Source organism: Haplochromis burtoni, unplaced genomic scaffold, assembly GCF_018398535.1.
Source record: "Haplochromis burtoni strain Fernald_Lab_line unplaced genomic scaffold, NCSU_Asbu1 Contig_164, whole genome shotgun sequence".
Lineage (NCBI taxonomy): Eukaryota > Metazoa > Chordata > Actinopteri > Cichliformes > Cichlidae > Haplochromis > Haplochromis burtoni.
In genome coordinates, this window is record NW_024582525.1 from 667,197 (window position 1) to 688,082 (window position 20,886).

At 39.3% G+C, this 20,886-nt stretch overlaps 1 protein-coding gene across 7 annotated transcripts in view; it reads left to right on the top strand.

Annotated features, from left to right (window-relative positions):
• Positions 1-5,883: 5,883 nt before the first annotated feature.
• mef2aa (myocyte enhancer factor 2aa) overlaps positions 5,884-20,886 on the top strand; it is a 70,206-nt gene continuing 55,203 nt past the window's right edge. For 4 of the 7 annotated variants that reach the window (XM_005933042.3, XM_005933048.3, XM_005933051.3 and 1 more), the window contains exon 1: positions 10,087-10,263. The gene's annotated coding sequence lies outside the window, so the exon portion shown is untranslated. The other 3 variants (XM_005933046.3, XM_005933043.2, XM_005933044.3) reach the window with 3 other exon arrangements.

Here is a 20,886-nt window from a genome sequence, read left to right on the forward strand (position 1 = left end):
ACAAATTTTAGCCTGTATTTAAGTGCAGCCTGTATTTAAGTGCAGACTGTACTCTGTCTAAGGTATCTTAGAGTACAGTCATGAAAAAAGGAAGTTTTTTGCAAGAGTCCAGTTCTGCAGGTTTTTGCAGTACTGTTAAAAAACAAACAAAAAAAGCAACAACAAAAAAAAAACTAACTGTGCATAGGAATTAGGGGGTAAGTAGCGGCTAGGTGCTGCTAATCAACTGCACTTGATTAATTAATTATCAGCCAGTGTGAGTACATCGATAAAAGCAGACATTCTGGCAGTTTGCTGGTCTGGAGCCCACAAATGTGCGTTAACACAGTGTCACAATCTTCTCTGGAGTGGACGTCACAGCAATTTACCCAAAGGTCAGACCATACAACGCTCAGAGTAACTGCAGGAAAACCCCAAGAGCTCTTAGACTCTACAGGCCTCCCTTATCATGTTAAATATTAAAGATCATGAAAGTACAATTTGAAAAAGATTGGACAAGTATGGCTTGTGTGAAAGGGTTGCCAGGAGAAAGGCTCCTCTCTCTAAAAAGAACATGGCAGCACAGTTTAGGTTTTCAAAGTTGCATCTGAGCAAACCACAAGACTTCTGAAACAACGTCCTTTGGACACACAAGATCAAAGTGCACCACAACACAGCATATCAGTACCTCATACCAATTGAAAAGCGTGGTGGTCGAGGGGTGACGATTTGGGCTTTTAAGGGTTTTTTTTGTAGCCACAGGACCTGAGTACCTTGAAGTTACCGAGTCAATCATGAACTCTGTATACCAAAGTCTTCTAAAGTCAAATGTGAGGCCATCTGTCTGACAGCTAATGGCTGAAACTAGGTCATGGACAATGATCTCAACCGCCGCAGCAACTCTACAAGCCGAAAGGTTGAAGAAGAAAAGAATCACTGTGTTACAATGACCTAGTCAAAGACCCCAGCCCGACTGAAACACTGTGGCAGGACCTTAAGAGAGCAGTGCATTAATGGATGTCGATTAACTGTAGCAAAACTGAACAGAAACGTTAGCCAAAATTCCTTTGCAGCGACGTGAGACACTGATAAAGTCATACAGAAAATGATTACTACAAGTTATTGCTCCTAAAGGTCTTTTCCACAAGCTATCAAATGTCCTGCGTGCTTACTTATGTGTAGTTTGTTTTTAACAGGACTGCATAGAGTCATGCAAAAACTTTCTTCTTCACGTGACCGAACGTACTGCATAACCAATCCAACGATCTAGAACCAAACGCAGATTTAAACACAGACTAGTGAGGGCACAGATTAAAGTCCCAAATTTGAATGAACTCAGCAGAGGGCATGCACACGGAGGCGGTCTGCACTGTAACTAAAGCAGTCAGGTAGCAAAAAGACTCCAAGGTTCCAAAAACACACAATGCATAAAGATCCTGCAAGATACTAGCAAATGCACTCGTCAAGGTGCAAGCAGAAATCACAAAAGAGAGACTCAGGGTAAAGATTAAAAAAACAGACACACACAGGACTTTCTAACAACCAAAAAAAACTAGCAGAAAAACTAATCAAAGTGCAGACGTAAAACCATCTGAAACAAGTCAGATGCTTTGATCTCTTTTCTAAATATTGGATTTAGACCTGAGCTTCAGAGCCATGCGTGGTCTTTTCTTCTGCCTTTTTAAACTAAAACTATTTGTTGTTTGCGCTTTTTCCTTTTGCTCACCTTAACTGAACAAACTGGGCAATGGCAAGTTAAGGCCTATATGTTACTCAACAAGTTTTATCATATCGGCTTACTTTCGCCTCTCCCTTTATATAAACGCCCTTCCTCCTCTGCTATTATTCCTATTATGAACATGATGCTGCAGTAAAATCCAGATGAGAGATTTTTTGTGTCAGGGTTTGATAGACTTTTGCTGCAAGAGATCAAACAGGAAACTGCACAAAATATCACATGGCACTCACAACTAATGCAAATATAGCTTTGAGGACTAACTCTCGCCTCACCGACGCAGAATGGCCCTTCCTGCGTGATGTTTTAAACTGAAGCACTATTGCGCAATATATTGTTACTGTTGGGAGTGTTTTTCTCTTGATGTTAAGCTTCAAGTCAAAATCAACTGATCGTACTGTGAGAAGATTCTGGGCGTAATAGCCTGCTACTTTGCTACCACTGTGATTAATTACCTCAAATTCAGCCTCAGAATGGAAGGAGTCAGTGTGCGTGATCAGTGGAAAGTGGGGCATCAGCAGTCAGCTGTATTTGGATTATAAGTCAACATGGTTTGTGCTACCTGCTGAATCAGCCGTTTCTGCGTGAGGACAGTGAATGATCTTAATCCCGTATGTCTAGGTAACCTTCTCTGCACGAGGATGAATGCAAGAGTAGCACAGTTTATGGTCTTGCCATACTGCATGAACAGCAAAGAAAGTCGTGTTTTAGTGCTGCAACTTTGTACCATTTTCTGTGAGTATACAATCTGCAGTTTCAGGGGGCACAGGCAGTTTCTTTTACTTCTTGATAGTTGTTCTGAAGTAAGCTTTTCTCGGGACGGTGACAGCTTGCAGCACTGGTGTGTGAGGAGGAGAAGACAAAGCACTCTGTTCTCTGAGGCTGTGTGTGATTAATGACAGAGGTGTGTGTTGCAGTGGGCACCCTCGGAGCAGCTACAGATCAGTCTTCCTGTAAGACAAATCTGACACTTACCAACCCACCGCCCCACCTGCTACCCCCTCGTACCATCAAACCCTCAGCTTCTTGCAGCCAAGTGCACCCAGTGCGACATTGCACTCATAAATCATCCTAAACAAAGCATGTTTAATCTGTGACGCGCAGGCCTGACACGCAAATTTATTACCTGTTGTAGGAAAACTGCACATGTCCCAGTGAGTCAAGCCTCTATTTACCTTTGAGAAACCAGTAAAATACTGGAAAGACAAAGTCCGCAACAAAGGAAGATGATGATGGCAATGTCTTTCGGGCTGAATTCGGGAGACAAAGCCTCGCTTTGCTCAACCATCGAGCTGCCTTTTCATGGTGGATGACATGCTTGCACGACTTTCTCGACTGCACATGCCAAAAAGATTTAGGGATTTTTCTCAAGCACATTTGTAAAACATGAATACCAAATTATCTCTTGTGGATTAGAGTTGGATAGCTGCTGTATGCCTGGTGTGAGTCATAATGCTTAGTGAGAACTGGGCACCTACTACCTTCAAATGCATGTTAGGGTAGCTTTTTAGCTTTTCAGGAACTCTGCAGTAATAGAGCATTGTGAAGGAACATGTAATTGTGCTTAAAGAAAGCAGTTTAGCAGCAACATATGTAAACAAACCAGTAAACACAAGTTAGTAATGGCATTTCAAATTATATGCTAAATTAGAGTCTGCTGTTAAACAGCATTTGGATCAGAATGGAGGACACTGTCTTCTTTAAATCCTGCCTACAGGTACTGTACACTGAGAGTAGATTTAGATATCTTTTGGCTTTCCTGCTATACAGTCTGACAAATTCAATTACAGTAGCATTAGCTTGATGTGCAATCGTAACTAAAATGCCAAGGAGAACTGGCTGAAAGGCAGGAATTAAAGTGGTTTCTCCCACACATTCCCTTCCGCAGACTCCCCTGATCCGTCTCGTTCTCAACATGTCTTTTCACTGGAAATGGTGGGAATGAGAAGTGATGGCACCTGCTCACTGGCTTTGGCAATGTCAGAAACTCACACGTACACAGACACGCTCGCACACGTTTTTGCTTATGATGCAATCATCGAGTCAGAAAATCTGTGAAATTAGCCAACAGTGAACTGCCCGAGTACAAAATCATCATTTGCACTCATAGAAAATTAAAGATTTATTAAAAAAACAAACCCTGAAAGTACTTCAAATGTTTTCTTCTACTAATAAGTGAGATCCTCAGGTGGATGTTAAGAAAAAAAACCCACAATATGTTTGTGAAATCACTCAGTAGTACGTGGCACTGTTAATCATTTGAGTCATTCCAGGTGATTAATTAAATTGATATTGGAGACAAAATGAATAATGGCAAGAGCAGATTAATTCCTGACCTTGTTCAATTTTTAATGAGCTCAGTACAATTGAGACTAAATTTCAAAAATGGAACTATAGACTTGTGTGAATATTGCAGATAATTAAAGAACTTGCATTATTATCCAAATCTCTGCACATCTGCTGGAAAAAGGGGGCCTATCAAGCAAACAAGACAGAATGGATGTTTGAGCTACTCCCCCTTGCAGCTGATAAGCATTCAGTAGTGCGATAAACAGAGACGAATACATTAAGAAACCCAAGAGACTGATAATCTCAAGAGGGATCATCAGCTCATCATAAGGACCTTTGTATGCTGTCGTTCTCTGCCTCAGGAACCACTCAACAAAACTACTGCAGAGTGTCAAAGTTGTACAGAAGTGAGACATAACAAGCGAGAAACATCACAGAACTCTTGCAAAGTTATACCTGTCATTATTTCTATAGAGCAAATAAACCGAAACCGCAGCGTCTTGCTTTGCGCAGAAAACATTTGATTGCTAGCTGACCATTAAGCCTAAGCGGGCACCTTTCTCCAGACCCACATTCACTGGAGTGCACGTATATCGTGTTAGCTACTCCGCTCTCCTCAGCAAACTTGTATCCTAAGGAATTTAGTTTCAAGTGTCACCTCTTCACATTAACAGTTGTCTGCTATTTGGAGCTTGAATGCCTTGGTTACTTTTAATTACAGTGGGTAATGAGAGAAGACTTTCAAACTGTGAGACACGGAGTATTTTTAGATCTCGATCTTGATTATCTAACACATTGCTGCGGTCGACTCAGATATGACTTTGTTGGAAGACTTTCTGTACCATTAATATGATTAAAATCAGTCTGGAGGAAAAGCTGTAGCACTTTGAAAAAAATATAATTTCAATCAATCGACACTTTTCTATGATGCTGTTAAATCTCTTCCGAGACTGAAAGTATTTTCATCTTATGCAACTCTGTTACTTTCACATTTAATAAATAAACTTATTTGGTGGTTATTTAAGAAGGTATACTACTGTTTTTCTAATGGTTGACTTATATATCAGAGTCATTATAAGTGTAGTTATTCAGTTATATCAGTGATATTCAGCATGACAGTTTTTAGCACTGCATGTCCCATGACTAAGGTGCAATGTGCAGCGAGGAGAGAACCAGTGATTGGTGAGGAGTGTTGAGGGGTTTTAGAACTGTTGTTTTAATGAGCCTCAGATAATGAAATGTTATTTTAGATCCTTGTAGTCTGACTGCTGTCTTAGGAAATTGTGTGACTTTGAGTTCTGTTTGTGTTTTTCTCATTTACAACACAAGCATCTATTTCTTTCCTCGCGATCATAAGATAGATCAGACTTGACTTGTACGGCTTAATAAAGCTAGCTGCATGCATTTTTTAATTGGAGAGTGTCTGGGTCTATTTGTGGTCTGGCGCAATGTAAGTTGGAAATGCCAGCTGTCGGCATCAAAACCCTGCTGGAACAAACCATTATTTGGCATGTCCGTTCAGCTGGTTGAAATGCATCACTTGCTGTGTCATATGTGTAAAAAAAAAAGCTGCTTAATTGATAAAGGCAAACAAACGTTTGATATATGAGAAAAATATTGTGACTTGTGACTTGTTTCACTCAAAAAAAACAAACTCTCTCATGAACTACATTAGCATTCACTCTTTAAAAAACTGTTTGTGTTAGAAAAAAATAGTTTTTTATTCTTATGATCCTTTTCACAGAGTAGGGGGTTTAAAAAAAAGTCCTCAACACCTTCATCTGTGAAGCTATGACTGACAGCTGTGGCTGGTCTAGAGAGCCGTGAGCCAAGCCCCATCACATAATGCATGCCCGACATGTCTATGTCCATCTGGGGTCCTACCCTTCAAACCACTGCCCCTTGCTCTGTGCCGGCAGAGAGACCAAGGGACAAGAGAAAGAACAGGGTGTGAAGACGGGCCTCGTAGGGCTCTGAGGGAAGCATCCAAAGCCAGCTGGTCTGGCTTTGAGGTAAATCAGTGGGTAGAGTGACACAAAGCAGCAGAAAGAAGACTTGTGGGCAGAACGGAAAGAAGAAAAAAGGAAAGTCAGTGCTTGCAGAAGGAAAGGTGGAGATCGGAACAGCAGGTTCTGTGAAGGCGCATGTAGAACAACAGGTAAGACACAGGTGTCACAAAGGGCTTGAAGTCCTCACACAGGATGTGAAGTGAAATGTGATGCTAATGTCATTTTAAGTTTTATCTCCCATCCAGGATAATATGGGTTGCACATAGCTTTTCATATATTAGTCTACTGCTTTTTATTGGACTAAACTGACACAGGTAATGCAGATCACTACAATGATGTTCTTCTGTATTCTTAATAGCAGAAGATTTTGTTGTTGTTTGTTCTTTTTTGCTAGCCTCAGTTTGAGATGATGGTAACACATGTTAACGCAAAAGTGCTGCTAAGGTGATATCTTAGAACTTAGATATATAAGAACTAGGGGTGCAATGATACTTGTATCGATATTGAACCGTTCGATACAGTGCTTTTGGTTCGGTACGCATATGTATCGAACAATACAAAATTTTTTATTTGTTTTATCAACTTTTCTTCTGACGATGCTGTCTGTGTTGAGCGCTCAGTGGATCTGCGCCTACTCCACCTAGGCTGCACTGTCGAGTGCAGATCCACTGAGCGCAGCACAAGCTAGCAAGACAGAAGCTAAGCTCGTCGCAACATGGCAACTGCCTCAACGCTACCCGAAACTGAACCTCCCCCACCCTCATTCAGATCTGGCGTTTGGAACTATCTTGGTTTTCATGTGAAGCATGACCCTGATGGTAAGCGCGTCATGGACAAAAGTAAAACAGTATGTCGGATGTGCCACGCAATGCTCAAGCTGTGGGAACTAGTGCGTTAGCGCAGTTAGCTTGTTAACCTGTTGACGCTGTCCAGCCCCAAGCACGGGGTGATCCATGGCAACTTGTTAACGGAGATTTGCCGCGTTATGGCGTTAATGTCATTTTAACGAGATTAACGCTGACAGCGCTAGTGGGAACACAACGAATATGACAGCACATTTACACTGACATCATTCTAGTGCAAAGTGGAAGTAGACAAAAACAACAAGCACACATGCTACAAACTTTACCCGAGTCATTTAGACAGCAGTTAGCACATGATTCTCCTTATGGGGACCTGATATGTTTAATATGCTGCTGAGAATATACCCCAGAAGAAGCGTATAGTATAGCTTTTATTTTGGAAAGAGTCATTTCTCTGTAATAAACTCTCTTTTCCCAAGATGAGTGATTTCTCGATCAGATCGATTAATTTTTTTTATTTTGTTGTTTCAGCAACATTAAATTTAAAAACTGTACTTTTGAGTTAAAATATATATTTATAATTTTAATAAATGATAAATTAAAAAGGCATGAACATTTTGTTTGTATCGAAAAAATATCGAACCGTGACACCAAAGTATCAAACCGAACCATGAATTTTGTGTATCGTTGCACCCCTAATAAGAACCAGCTGGAACTCATAAAGGATCACGACAAAGCTGAAACAATGCTGATTTTTGTTTTGGTTATGAGATGTAATATTGTTGTACTAACAATGTAGTAGTACTAATCTTCTAATAACAGAATACCACACATGAGTCGCTAACAGATTCAGTCACTTTGAAAACATACATCATATATTATGTAATATATTATACCACTTTTATATGCTACAATATATCAAAGAGGGTTGAACTTTTACCACACAGACAACATAATAATACTTATTAAAGTACACAAAGTATATGTTCTTCTCTGTCTGGATAAAGAAAAGAAAAATCTTTTCAAAGATAGATCTCGCACCAGCATTGTTATAATATAAGCACTGCTGGGTGCAAAATATTCATTTTTTGCTATTGACTACAATTTTCAGCCATCCAGAAATTACAGGAAAGGCTTCAATGACTTCATCAAAGTGTAACAACTGCATGAATTGCTCATTAGACTAAAAGTACTTCAATATTTAACAAACAAAACAGATCAAAACAAAACTTGCTAACCCTGTCATGTGGTGCTTATAAATACATAGTAAATTTGGGAAACACACAAAAAATAATAATTAAATGGCCTCCCACGAAAGAACAACCAGAAATGTACGTTACCTGGCAATATGATGTTATGATTTAAAATGCTAGCATGATTTTCAGAATCAAATGGTAGGGCAGTGTAAATCAACAGCTGTAGATAGAATGGAAACATTATTACTCTCTTTTTGTTTAAGGACTTATTCTAAAATTTAATTTCATCACTTTGGCTTTTTTTTTTCTTTGGTTTTTTGGCACGGAGGGAGAAGTCTTGAGAAAAGTCTTGAGAAAGACAGGGTTTCTTTAGTGCTGATCCAATTCAGTTTAATAAGGTGGTGGGGGGTGGGGGATGTTGGAGCATATTCCAGGATACAGTGTGGACAGGTCACAAGTCCATGATAGAATGAAAATAACTGATATGCCATTTAATCTGTTAGTTTGCTGTTTCTTGGCCTAATTATTCCAAGGCTGTGACATTTTGTGTTTTAATAGTTTTTTTTAAAGGTATGTTGACTTCTTGCTTTAGACTTATGAGGAGTCAGGAGGTCCCAGGAACACTAAACACAGCCTTTCTTTTTACAGCTCAAACTAACTGGTGACTTAGATAACACAATGCACCACAGACGAAACAAACACTAATCAACTTTGTACAAAACCCTCTCTGTCATTCCTGAATAAGTATAAAATGTTTCATCATAGCACCATCAAACCATACAGTGTGTTTGCAGAGATACAAAATTGCTGCTCTGACTACCATTTCTAAAGTATTTAGAGGAAGTGAAAACATTCAGACACTGAAAGTTTGGTTACTCCTTGTGATCTAAAATTGATTTTATCAGCTGTATATTAATAAAAATGTGCTACCCAAAAAGCTATTGTATACGAAAGAGTGATTCTATTCCTTCACAAATAGATAATGTAGTTTAATGTGTAAAACTTTTGTGAGACTTCTGGGTTTCACTCTTAGAAAGACTGAGGATTCAGGAAGTGGATCCTTTAATAAAGCAGCAAAACCACAAAAGGATATCAAGGACATTCTTTCATTTATGTTTTTAATCTTGGAGGGGAAAAGGGTTATTATGCTAACAAATGTAATTATTTTAAAATGAATAATTAACTTGTGTGAGGCTTAACCTGGCGTACCTTGTTAAGACAGAGTTTATGTTAACCTGCTGTTGGGTAGTAAGACATCAAGAAATAAATCTTATGCGATAAATCTATAAAGTAAATTGTAGCTAGAATAGTTTCTTGGTAAATACAGTCCAAGTTCGTATTTAAAATAGAAGAAAAGGGTCCTTCTATTCAGGCTCCATTTCAAACCAGAAAGCCCTGTTAGCTTCAAACAGCTTTAAACTGCCACATTTAATCGTAATAGCCACTCATTTGTAAATTTGCTCCAGAATCAAGTCTATCAAATCTATAATAAACGCATAATTGCAAGAGAAAATGACACCTGCCTCCAAACGCCAGTATAAACAGCGGGGCGGGCCACTCGCCACTACAGCCCCTGCTAGCCACACCTCCTGTGACGATGACCCCCGCAAATACACGTGACATGCCCGTATGGGAGTCACGAAGGTCCCGCCTTCCCGCTCCGATTAGCTGCTCACGGGGCGCTGCGAGTTTTCATCGGCCGACGGAACTGCCCTTCAAACCGAATTCCATCGCTGTTGTCTTAGAGATATGACGTCAAATGTAGTTTGTAATGAGGCCGAGGCCAGTGAGTTCGGAAAAGTAGCTTTTTAAATAAAAATGCGCCTTAAAGGAAGGGGAATTGAGGACATGCTTCTATAATTGTTTTCTTTGATTTTGTACAATTTTTTGAGGGGGTAGTTCCATGTCTGAAAATGAGCACAAAATGGATTAATGTTCACCTCACATGAATGTTGAAGTTTAAAAACGAAACACTGTTTAGACAGCTTGTTCTCTACATGTTTTGACGCTGTGTGAGAGAGAGATAGTGGAGAGAGAGAGAGAGAGGGAGAGAGAAAGGAGGGAGTGGGGGGCAGAGGCAGTTCGTCAGATGAGGGGAGGAGTCTCACTGACAAGAGGGAGACTGGCTTTTCTGAGTTTGTCAGCTCCCCCTAAAATAGCAGTCAGCGTGTAAATGTGAACTGAAATTACGTTTATCCACTGGAGTCACCGATATAGAGTGTCTATATACAGCGACTGACTTGGGAGTAAAGGTGAGTAACGGAAATAGAAACAATGTTGCGGAGTGTGGCAGCGATACTGTAGCTACAGTGAGAGTGAGTGTAGAAAAGCGCAAGAGGGAGACGTAGAGTGTGGATTTGGGAGACATTAGGAGACATCTATCTATCGTATCCTAATAACATGTAGCTTTTGCGAGAAGACAGCGTAAAAAGTGGCGTCATTTAATATAAGTCACACTTGGTAATTAGTCGCTTTCCGTGTCGTAAAATACCCAAGTGTCGTATTTTGGGAGGGTGTAGCTAGACGCGCGCGCTGTTGATATCTGTCATTTGTTAAAAACTTTTATAGGACTCATCTCTAAGCCGGTAATAAGTTGTACTAGAAGCTCGACTACATGGTCGGTTTGTCAATTGTGAGTCTTAAAACTCACACAGATTCTGACTTGTTGTCCAGAGTGTGAAATGATTAGCCATACTTTGTAAAACGGGCGAGTCTCCTGGGGGAAAATAGTAATCAGTGTGTATATAATAACACTGTTGAGCCATCACACTGACAACATCAGGCGAGCTCACACGGTGACAGTGGTAATAAAAAAGTTGTCTGGCGTGAGTTTACTGCAGATTGTATGTTTTCCTTAAACACCTAACCTCTTTTAATAAAAAAAAAAAGTAAAATAAAATACATTTTATGTATGCAGGGGTATTTTTTTATTTGTAGATGTACAGCATTATAACGTGAATAAAAAAAACTTTTTCTTTCATTAGAGCAATTGGCATGATAAAAGTCAAAGCTGAGGTAGTTGCCTATATTGTATATGTATACATATATGTACTCTATATTTTCATAGTTTGTTGAAATAGATGAAGGGATATGCGACTGGTTAAAACTGAAATATGCTCAGCCAAAGCGTGCCCAATCAAGTGAATTGATGTGAGATATTTTAGATGATCTTTGACCTTAAAGATTTCTCCCTGGTTAATAAGTTCACTTGAAGGTGACACATTTTATGCATTTAAGTGACAGGCATAGTGACAGGGGCATCGCACCTTTAAGTTAAGCTGCATAAGGATCTTTGGCCAGCGGAGATTGTGCGAGAGAACCTTTGCTGCCTGGTGTTTCTTTGAATCTCTGGCACTCTGGTGACCTTAACCCCTGGCCAGAGTGGGAAATGGCCAACGGTAACCTGACCTTCTCAAATGTTTCTAGTGTATGCTACACCCTGCATAGCTCATTAATATTGCACAGAAGGAGTAGTTTTTATTCAGTTGAAACTGAAAATAAGACTTGAAATTGTCCTGATTTTATAAGCTCATTCATGAGTGGATCTACTGTGTGGAAAATATTTGGTTGTGCTTCACATTTGAACGTATAAACTGCCTTTTGTGTGGATAAAACCCAGCAAAATCAAACTTATGTTTTGCCGTGTTGAAAAAAACCCCCCTCTGTATGTTGCATGCATATATAAAACGTGACTTTGTCTTTACCACAGTTGTAACTATTTTACTGCTTACAGTATATTACCCCCTTATCAGGTTGAACTAATGACAAATTTCATTGTTTTTCTAGGGGCACGAGTTGTTACAGCAGCATGAAAGGGTACTTGCATTTTCTCACTGTCCTTTTTGTACTACCGCTACTCTGAAAGCATGCACGTTACCGTACCAGCTGGTTGCCAGTGATTTCTAAAGCAAAGCATTAAAGCACCCTCCAATCTGCAGTCATTAGCTTCTGTGCTGCCCCAGGCCTCGCCAGTAATGGGCCTTGTTGCTCATGATCTACATCACGTGAGCTCCTGTGTCTAATGTGTGGATGAGGGATTTTTTCATCGTGCTGAAATGAATATCATTTTAACAATTTATGTCATGTATTAGTCAAAGGAATGAGTATGAAGGCACAGATAGGGCTGCCGTAAATGTCTTTCTCACGTGTGCTGTGAACTGTTGCACTAACCTCAGAGACCTCAAATGTTCTATAGCGTCCATTAGACAAGCACACAGAAAGCTTTGATAATATGAGAGTTTTGTCCTGTATTTATTTAATCGTTATGGCTGGTATTGCACAATGACTACCAGTGTTTAGTAACTGTTTTAGCCTTGTTATATGGGATGTTTGTGTGCCCCTGCATGCCTGTGTAAATGTGCGTAAGCGCTTGTTTGCGTCTCAGCACAAGTTCTCAGTGGAAAGGGAGAAATGAGAGGTGGTGACGGTGCGAGGAATGGGCAGCTGCAGCATCTTTTACTGCACTCCTCATCCCACTTCAATCTCAGTGTCTCAGCTTCTCCTTCCAGGAGAAATGTGGAGTGTGTGGGCGAGTCGGATCTGCAATTAACGCCGGTTGTCAGAAGGAGAATGCTGGCGTTTACACGATGCCTCTGAATCACTGAGTGAAAGTCTTTTCTCCTTCACTCTCCTCCTCCCAGGACATTTTTTTTCAAGGAGGACAAAACAGCAGAGAGCTGAAAGCCAAGGATGCATTGAATAAAAAATAAGAGATAGAAGCTGAACATTCTTGGCCCGTTAAAGAGGATAGTGTTTCTCTGGTTGTTTGGTAAGCCAAGCTGTTCTTTTATGCTGCAGATTTCTTAAGAAAATTAAGGCCCTTATGGCTATTATAGTATTATACAGTGTAGTTTGATTGCTATATTTATTTTAAATTTCTTGCATGGTTATTTATCTGTCTGTGTTTTGAATCCCTAGTTTTATTTTGTGAATCCTTGAAGTTGTGTCTATACCAGGCTAGTTATTAACTTTAAACTCATTATACTGTGTTCTCTAGCACCCCCCCAACACCGCTCCAGCTGTGTGAGTTGGTTTGGTCCGTTAAACTTGCTACAAGATACTGAGTCTGTTCACTGACGGCAATTAGCTTGAGGCGACACTTTTTTTTAACGCACAGTTGTCTTTTCTCTGTTTTTCTTCTTTGCACGGCTATCGTTCTTTTACATTTGTGGTATGCTTTTTTTTCTTTGCAAGAACTTGAATTAATATCTATGTTTAAAAGAGTCAGATGCATAACAATAATCAGTCTTCCTAACTAAAACATCTTAGCGTGATTCATTGTTTGTTGGAACTCCTTACTGGAGCTGTATCATCAGCATGGAGATTCCAGCGTTCCTCTGTGAGACCTGGAGGTTGGATGCAGAATCTTGAGCCTGGGAGATAATGTTTTAGGCTACAGCTAACTGTAGACTGCTCCCAATGGACTATTAATTGTTATTATAAATATATACATATAATTACTCATGTTTAGTTACATGTTTTCTTTTAATTTTGTTAATGCTAATCAGATCAGATGTCTGATAAATTCTGGACTGTGGGAGTCACTATGGGTCTTTGGTTAGTGCCGGTGCCTTACTTTAAAGACAGAACATTCATGTGTTGTGACCGTGAACCACTGATATGGGCATGAACTAGCACTGGGTGACTGACAACAGCAACTTGCGTGAAGTATCTGACTGATTAAAATACACAAAATAAACCGAAATTTAATTAAGATATCACAAAGCCCACTGGCAAAACTTGTGCTAAGGCGCTGATAAACAATATAAAATAATTTAGAAAAATTATTTTAAAAAAATCATAGCTCTTTGATTGAATGCTTACATTTAATTGACAGTTATAAACTATGCTCATCATCTCTAGTATTTTTTAAAGCTCTATAACAGCTCAGAGGGTGAAGGCATTACTCACTGAGGTACTGTTTGTATAGCAAGACAGCTAGCAGTGACCTTTCAACTGTCCTGCCCTTGACTGAGACCTCTGGTGGTAAGCCACCCTTTTGGCTCACTCAGCACATGTGCTGCTGAGCAGGGCAGAGCAGCTTAAGGCCGCACCGTCTTTTCCTGTCTCTCCTGCTCTTTCAAACAAGGCCTGGCTGGAGGTCTCTTCACCTCTGCAACCTGGACCACACAGGAGACTCAGCAGGAAGATCCTCACACAGAGCCACACTGTAATGCTGTCAGCCTGCTTTTGCCACTCTACCCTGTCAGTTTATTTGCATCCATAATGCAAGCAGACTATAATGGTGAAGTATCAAGTCTTAATGTTTTTTTTTTTAAATTATGCTATTGCTTTTTTTTAAACTCAGAATTTCTTGGTTTCTTGGGTTGTGGCTACTGTGTTAAGCATAAACTGGCCTTGCACAGTTGGTGTGGTTTGGGAGGGTAGACTGTGGAAGCATGTGCTAGAGCAAAGGTGATGTCTTTAACAAGTCAAATCATTTAACACCTTTAAGATGCCTCCTCGCCTCTTTGACTTTCTGGACTGCACGAAAAACCACAGAATCACACTGTGCTTCATTTCTGAAGTGAGTGAGCCAAACTCAAAAGACGTAGAGCGAAAACATGTGCGTCCCGTGCTTTCAGTCAGTATTTTTCACCTTGTTTTCATCTTGTTGTCCTGCATGGAGACCTAATATTAGTCAATGATGTAGCTAAACAATATCACGTACAAAACTAAGCTGAAGTTAAGAAAGACATGTCTTTGCTGAGTTGCATTTTAGCCGCATCTTAATGAGACTTTTTGAAAAACACATAAATCAAAGGAATATATTATAATATAATTTACTAGATCAAAAGATCTCCCATGATTGCTAATATACCCCACTGTATTGAATTACTCATGCTCTACTGTAGATCTTAAAAAGCCTCTCTCACTGGAGATTTAACTTCTCTGTCTTTGTATAGAGGCGATGAAGTAGAAGCCTCATCAACAGACAAACAATTGAACTGTGTGCAAAGTAAAACTCTCTTCAAAGTCTGCTGTTGTCTAAGTGATGGAGGTGTTTACTGTGCTGTTAGAGAGGGCTAATATAGGCTCTTTGATTCATCAGTTACAGCCACTTAATCTAGCCGTCCATTAGGTTACCAAAAATAAAAGTCGAATGCATTAAAAAGTGTTTATCAATGGCTGGTGTATTCATTACAGCTGTGAGACTTAGGTGTCACAGCTCATACACAAAGCCCATTGACTAAAAGTTCAGTAGCTTCTGGGAAGGAACAGTTGGATCTCCTGCAGCTGGACCGGCCCTGTGGCCAATTCATCTGCAGGAAGAAGGCCTTGTCTGTAATATCCTTGTTTTTCTGTCTGTCTGAGAAGCTTTGTGAACTAGAACAGCTGGGGGGATGTGATTCCTCCTATTATTCTCCAGCACACATCAGCCATATGAACAGGGAAAGGAAGTGACCCCAGCCCCCTCTGCTCTGTGGAAGCTGCTCCGGTTCACCGCAGGGCTCTGACTTACAGTTTAAAGTTGTCTTCCTCTCTACTGTTTGAGCACAGCTATAGCACCATGAACATTGCAGTGAGTTATGCATTTGAGTTTCCAAACCATTGTGCACTGAGTATGTTTTTCTGTAGATTCAGGATGATTAGATTGTCTTTTTTATGTTGCCCACTTAAGTTAAAGTGCAAGTCTGGCCGAGTTCAATAGTTACATATCATTTTACTTCTGAAATCATCCAGAAAATTAAATATTACTTTTTCTTTCTTGTACATAGTCAGGCCATGTTTTCTTCTTTTCTTTCTTTTTTTGCATTTTAATTCAGTCAAAACTTGTCCCTTTAAATCCAGGGCATTCAGAAATGATTGTCTTTGCATCTCCAGTCTCCAAATCCCAGCTCTTCATAGTGTGACTGTGATTGCGAGTGAGGTGTTGAGTCTGCCCGCTGTTTGTGCGTCTGCCCGTCTGTCCTCTTCCTTTCTCCCAGTCCACTTTCCATCTGTGTGCTGTGGGCTGCCGATCTAGGTGAAAATAGTGTAGTGTTTCCACTGGCTGTTGCCATCCTGGATTCATGTCAGACTGGGTTGTTCTTTACTTTGTTTCAATCCTCCTCTGAACCTCTGTCACTGGTCCAGCTTACAGAGGTGTTCACAGCAGGTATTGCGATTAGGGAGGTCGGGATTCATCATGAGCCGCTGGCCCTGGGATAGAGGGCCTGAGGCAATTAGCTATTTGAAGCTGGGACACAGGGCCAGAGCCTCTCCAGGAATCTTTCTGTTTCCTGGAGAGACAAGTTGTGCGAAGGCCTTTGGGGTCTTTCTGTCTTCCCCTTCTCTGTCTCTCTCTGTGCATGTTTGCACACAGTGTTCATGTGACAGCTAACACATATCATCTGATCTGGGAGAAACTGTAGGCTATAGCTCGTGAAATACCCATTTGATTATTTGCTCAGTGAATGATAATCATTCATGTCAATACATATCAGACTAGAATGGGCAGATCTGCCTTGCACATTTTCAGGAAAAGCCTCATTAAAACTGATGTTTACTGTCATTCACAAAAGCAAAGTGATAACGTGAGTGATTATTAAAAATGAAAACTGTCACCCACTGTGACCTAAAGGAGCCTTAACAACATGAAGCACTATGACAAAATGATTTAGCAAAACCTACTTTTTTCTCTCACACTTCCATCATCTCTCAGCCATGTGGTACGGAGAGATGAGTGAGTAGTTTCATTACTTTAAATGTAATATAAATGAAATGAAATGCATGAATCACAGGTCTGCATGCGATCATTAAAAGACCAATTCTATAACATAAAATTATAAGAAAAAAAAAATCAGTGCTACTTTAGCTAGCCTTTTCACTGTTGTTATGACTCATGGCCATCCTCACTGCTCAGATTGCATAAACCTTTTATGTAATGGAACACTGTGGGAAAGAGGCATCGAGTGGAAGATAAAAATGGGAAGAGAAAATCAAATATTTATTCTGAGCTTTTTAATTTTTTTTCCCATTAAAAGCAGACATTCTCCAAAGACACCCAGTCACCATACCCCTAAACAATATGGACCCCATGTATGTGTTCCAAAACATGCTTTTTATTTAGTAAAATCTTCATGTGGATTTCCAAATGCTGGTGGAGAATTGGATATCTAGAAGTTCTGTGTCTAATCTCAGTTCCCAGTGTTTAAAAAAGACATGTTGGGATTGGGTAAATGCGCTGCTGCTGAGACGCATTATGCATAACGTCCCTAATATCCTTACACTGTGGATTCCCCCTGGAGGAAGATCTTGGTTCATCTTTGCTGTTTACCATTTCTGAGTTGCGGTCTGTGCAACATCAAAAGGCTGCCATGACACTTAACACAGCTCACAGGCTTACTGGTAGGTTGGGGGGGGGGACTATTGCTCCCTATGGGTTTGGCATTATTATTGTTCCCTGGTGAGAAGTCCATCTTATGATAGACAACCGTGCAAATGGACACATGCCATCATACCAAATCAGACCACAGAGCCACACTGTAATTCTATGCAAATTTATAAACCTCTAGGAGCATGCATGCATTAATTTTTATTATTCCATGTGTGTTTGTGTGTAACACAGTGAACAGAGCAATAAGCAACAAAAATAATGAAATACTGAAAATAGGGAAATACTGAAAATACTTCATCAGTTAGAGCAAAGGGGTAACACAGGAAGTGTTTGTTTATATAATGTCCTCATTGCTAATGTGTCATGTTAAGACGATATCTTTTGAAGCTCATACAAAGTCACAGGGAGTATGGTGATGGAGGGATTTTCTTCAGATACACAATCTGTATTAACAGAGTTAATATGAGCTGAGCAGTTAGAGGTTAATATGTCAAGTGTGTTTAGGATGACATAATTTTTCATGACTTTAACATAGCACGACTGGCTGATTATAAATAATTTATACACATCAGGAGTTGAAAAGTTTCTTAAGCTGAATCATGGTGTGATACTATGGGAAATGCTGTTGCCTAAAGAAATTCCAAAATCTAGTTGAACACTTGGCCTCTGCAAATACAAATAAGAAAATATGTTATAAAAACTCATACTGTGACTCAGAGTCAATATCTGTACTACTGTTTAACATACTTTTAAACAGTAGTACAGTAGTACGGCTTTCTTCAGAAGCACTACTTGGCGCATAATGTGCCACTTCAACAGAGCAGTCTTGGTGGTTGGAGAACAGACTGCATGTAAAAAAGTGGGTGTAACCCATTCGTTTCTGGACTCCAATTTTTCTGCCTGTTGCCATCTGAAGTGATTATATGTAGATGAAAGAAGGGGGAGAGCTAAGTTATCAGCCAATGCTAGCAAACTTGTTTTGCAAGCTACATCCATAGCCTTTATGATCACAGATAAATACCTGCTAATTAGTTCTCAGTAACAGACAAATAAAACACTAGAATTTCATAACAGAGTGGTAGGCAAGTATACCACATAGAAAATGACCAATGAGATGTTGCTTACCAGAAAGCTACAGCTGCCAGTTGGTATGGACATTTCCCACATAATGCAATTTTTATCAGTAAAAAATATATATCACATTTTCAGGGTTTAAGGTTATAAAGAAACAGTTGTAAGGACTGTGATAAGGTTGGGCGATTGGACAAATTTATTGACTATTGACGACAGGCTGAGCCTTTCACCAATCGTTTTTAGAAGAGCGATTTATTTATTTACCCATGAGTAAGCTTGCTAATAATGTTGGTTGAATGTAGAAGAAATAGTCAACAGAAAAAATAATAGCGCTGCTTTAATGGCACCATCTTGCAGCTGCGAGCAAATGCAGCCTCTTCAGGTGCACCCAAATGCAGCGATTTCTTTACTCAGACTTATAATAGAAAGGAAGAAAGAAAGAAAGGCAGTAGCCTATGTTCAGAAAAAAAATTATTTAAATTAAAAAAAATGACAATGGTGGGGAGGGAGAAACAAAGAGAAACTGGCTTCGTTTTTTAACTATAACTGTATTTACAGGCTGTTCCAGTGTTTATCTGTCCTACACACTCGACCAAACAACAAATACAAAATTAACCAAATAGTAAGTTAAAAATCAAAATGTCTCTTCCAGAGAGCATAAAAAATGTTTTGACATAAAGTTAAGTCTTTTGTGTGATTTGTGGCGTCTCAAATAAATAAATAAATGAATAATCCAAAAAGTAGCTATATTAATACTGAAACAAACAAGAAAAGAAAGTAAAATATTCCCTCCAAACAAAACTTATAAATTTTAAATGCGCAAGTCAGTCCATCAGTCCTGCACCAAAGTAGCAGGTTAGCATGGAAACTTAAAATGTAAGCATAGACAGTGAGTCCTAAAGGTATTTCCAGGTTGCTTGATTGAAAAAAGTGCCTTTGCACAGTAATTTTTCTTAATGATTTCTCAAGTTGGAGATTAAAAAACAAAAAGCAGAACAAGACAAGTTTATTCGACCACCTGTCATTAAATCTAGAACACACAAATATCATGGAACTGTGTCAAAAATTTGTTTAAAATTCAAAAATACTGCATTAGATTAACCGAATTCACATTTTTAAACCAACATTTAAACCATCACACTGGACTTTTCTGAGAAGTCAAAAAATAAATCAAGCATAACATGCAACCACTAAAACTATTAAACTAATATTTCTGTTTAGAAATACAAGCAAATAATTGTAATATGCAAATTAACCAAAAGATAATGATATACTTTACTATTTTTTTCCAGCTTTTTTGTAAAATTGTAACAATAGCAACAATAAATATATTTTAGCATAAAAATATAATTTTGATTAAAGAGCTTGCGTATACAGGTTAACCGTTAAAACATTAAAAAATGATTTTGGTAATTGCCAATTAATATAAGGTAGCTGTGGCATAAACCTAACATTGGGTCGTGGGCTAACGCAGCCTTTAATCTCAGTGTTTAAACACATTTTTCAAGTTGCTGAGAGCTTCAGGACGTCGGTAAGTTTTATTAAATAACCATCTGGAAAGCCGGGAACTAAAATGTTGAGCTCTGTAACTTAATAGTGATGGTAATATTTTAGAGGCAAATCCTTATGCTAACAGGACAATATAGCAACTTAACTGTATATCTATGTCATCAAGCACATCCATTTTTAATGAGATATAATTCATCATCCTGTCTGTGCATCGAAGAAGTTATCATGATTTTCTATGTTCATGAAAGTTTGACTCAAATATGCATCAAGGGATTTACCTTGAGGAGGAGAGTAGCTTTTCTACATGAAATGGATATAACTGTTAGGTGAGGGTCATCTCTTTATCCTTGAGAAACTGAGAATCCATTCATTGGCTGGGCTTGAAAACCTGACTGACGCAAATGGATCATTGGGAATAGAAGTGTCCCAGCAGTAATTATGTTACAACGCAGCTGCCGCACACTACCACACTACCACAGAGGTGGGTTGGGATGGGTGCGGGGTGCTTCTTTTAGTCTTGTTTCCCTTACATCTTTCCACATAGTTAACACAGTCATACTGTCTTCTCTCACACACTTCCCTTCTCACTCTCTCTCTCTGTTGTTTTCTTTCTGTCTGTCTTTCATTGGCAAAAACTGCCGTCAAACCTAAACACACGTGAGCTGCAGTGGAAAGTTTCTGACTAACATTTATCCTGATCTGCTGACTGAATGTCTCATCCTTCTGTTAAATTACTCGTATAATGAGGAAAAAGTTGGTATCACATCATGTCACCTATTTGTCACTGTTGTCTTCCTGGCCTCTAGATCCCTACTGCCTATGCCTTGAAGCTAAAGCAAAATGTCTGTTTCGGGGTTTTTTTCTATTCTCCAGGCCTCCGTGGCACTAAGTCAGTTAAAAAAGAGACATGAAATTAATGTAATGTCAATGGCGTTTTCTCACGAAACCCCAAGGCAGTTAGTCAAAGTCACCT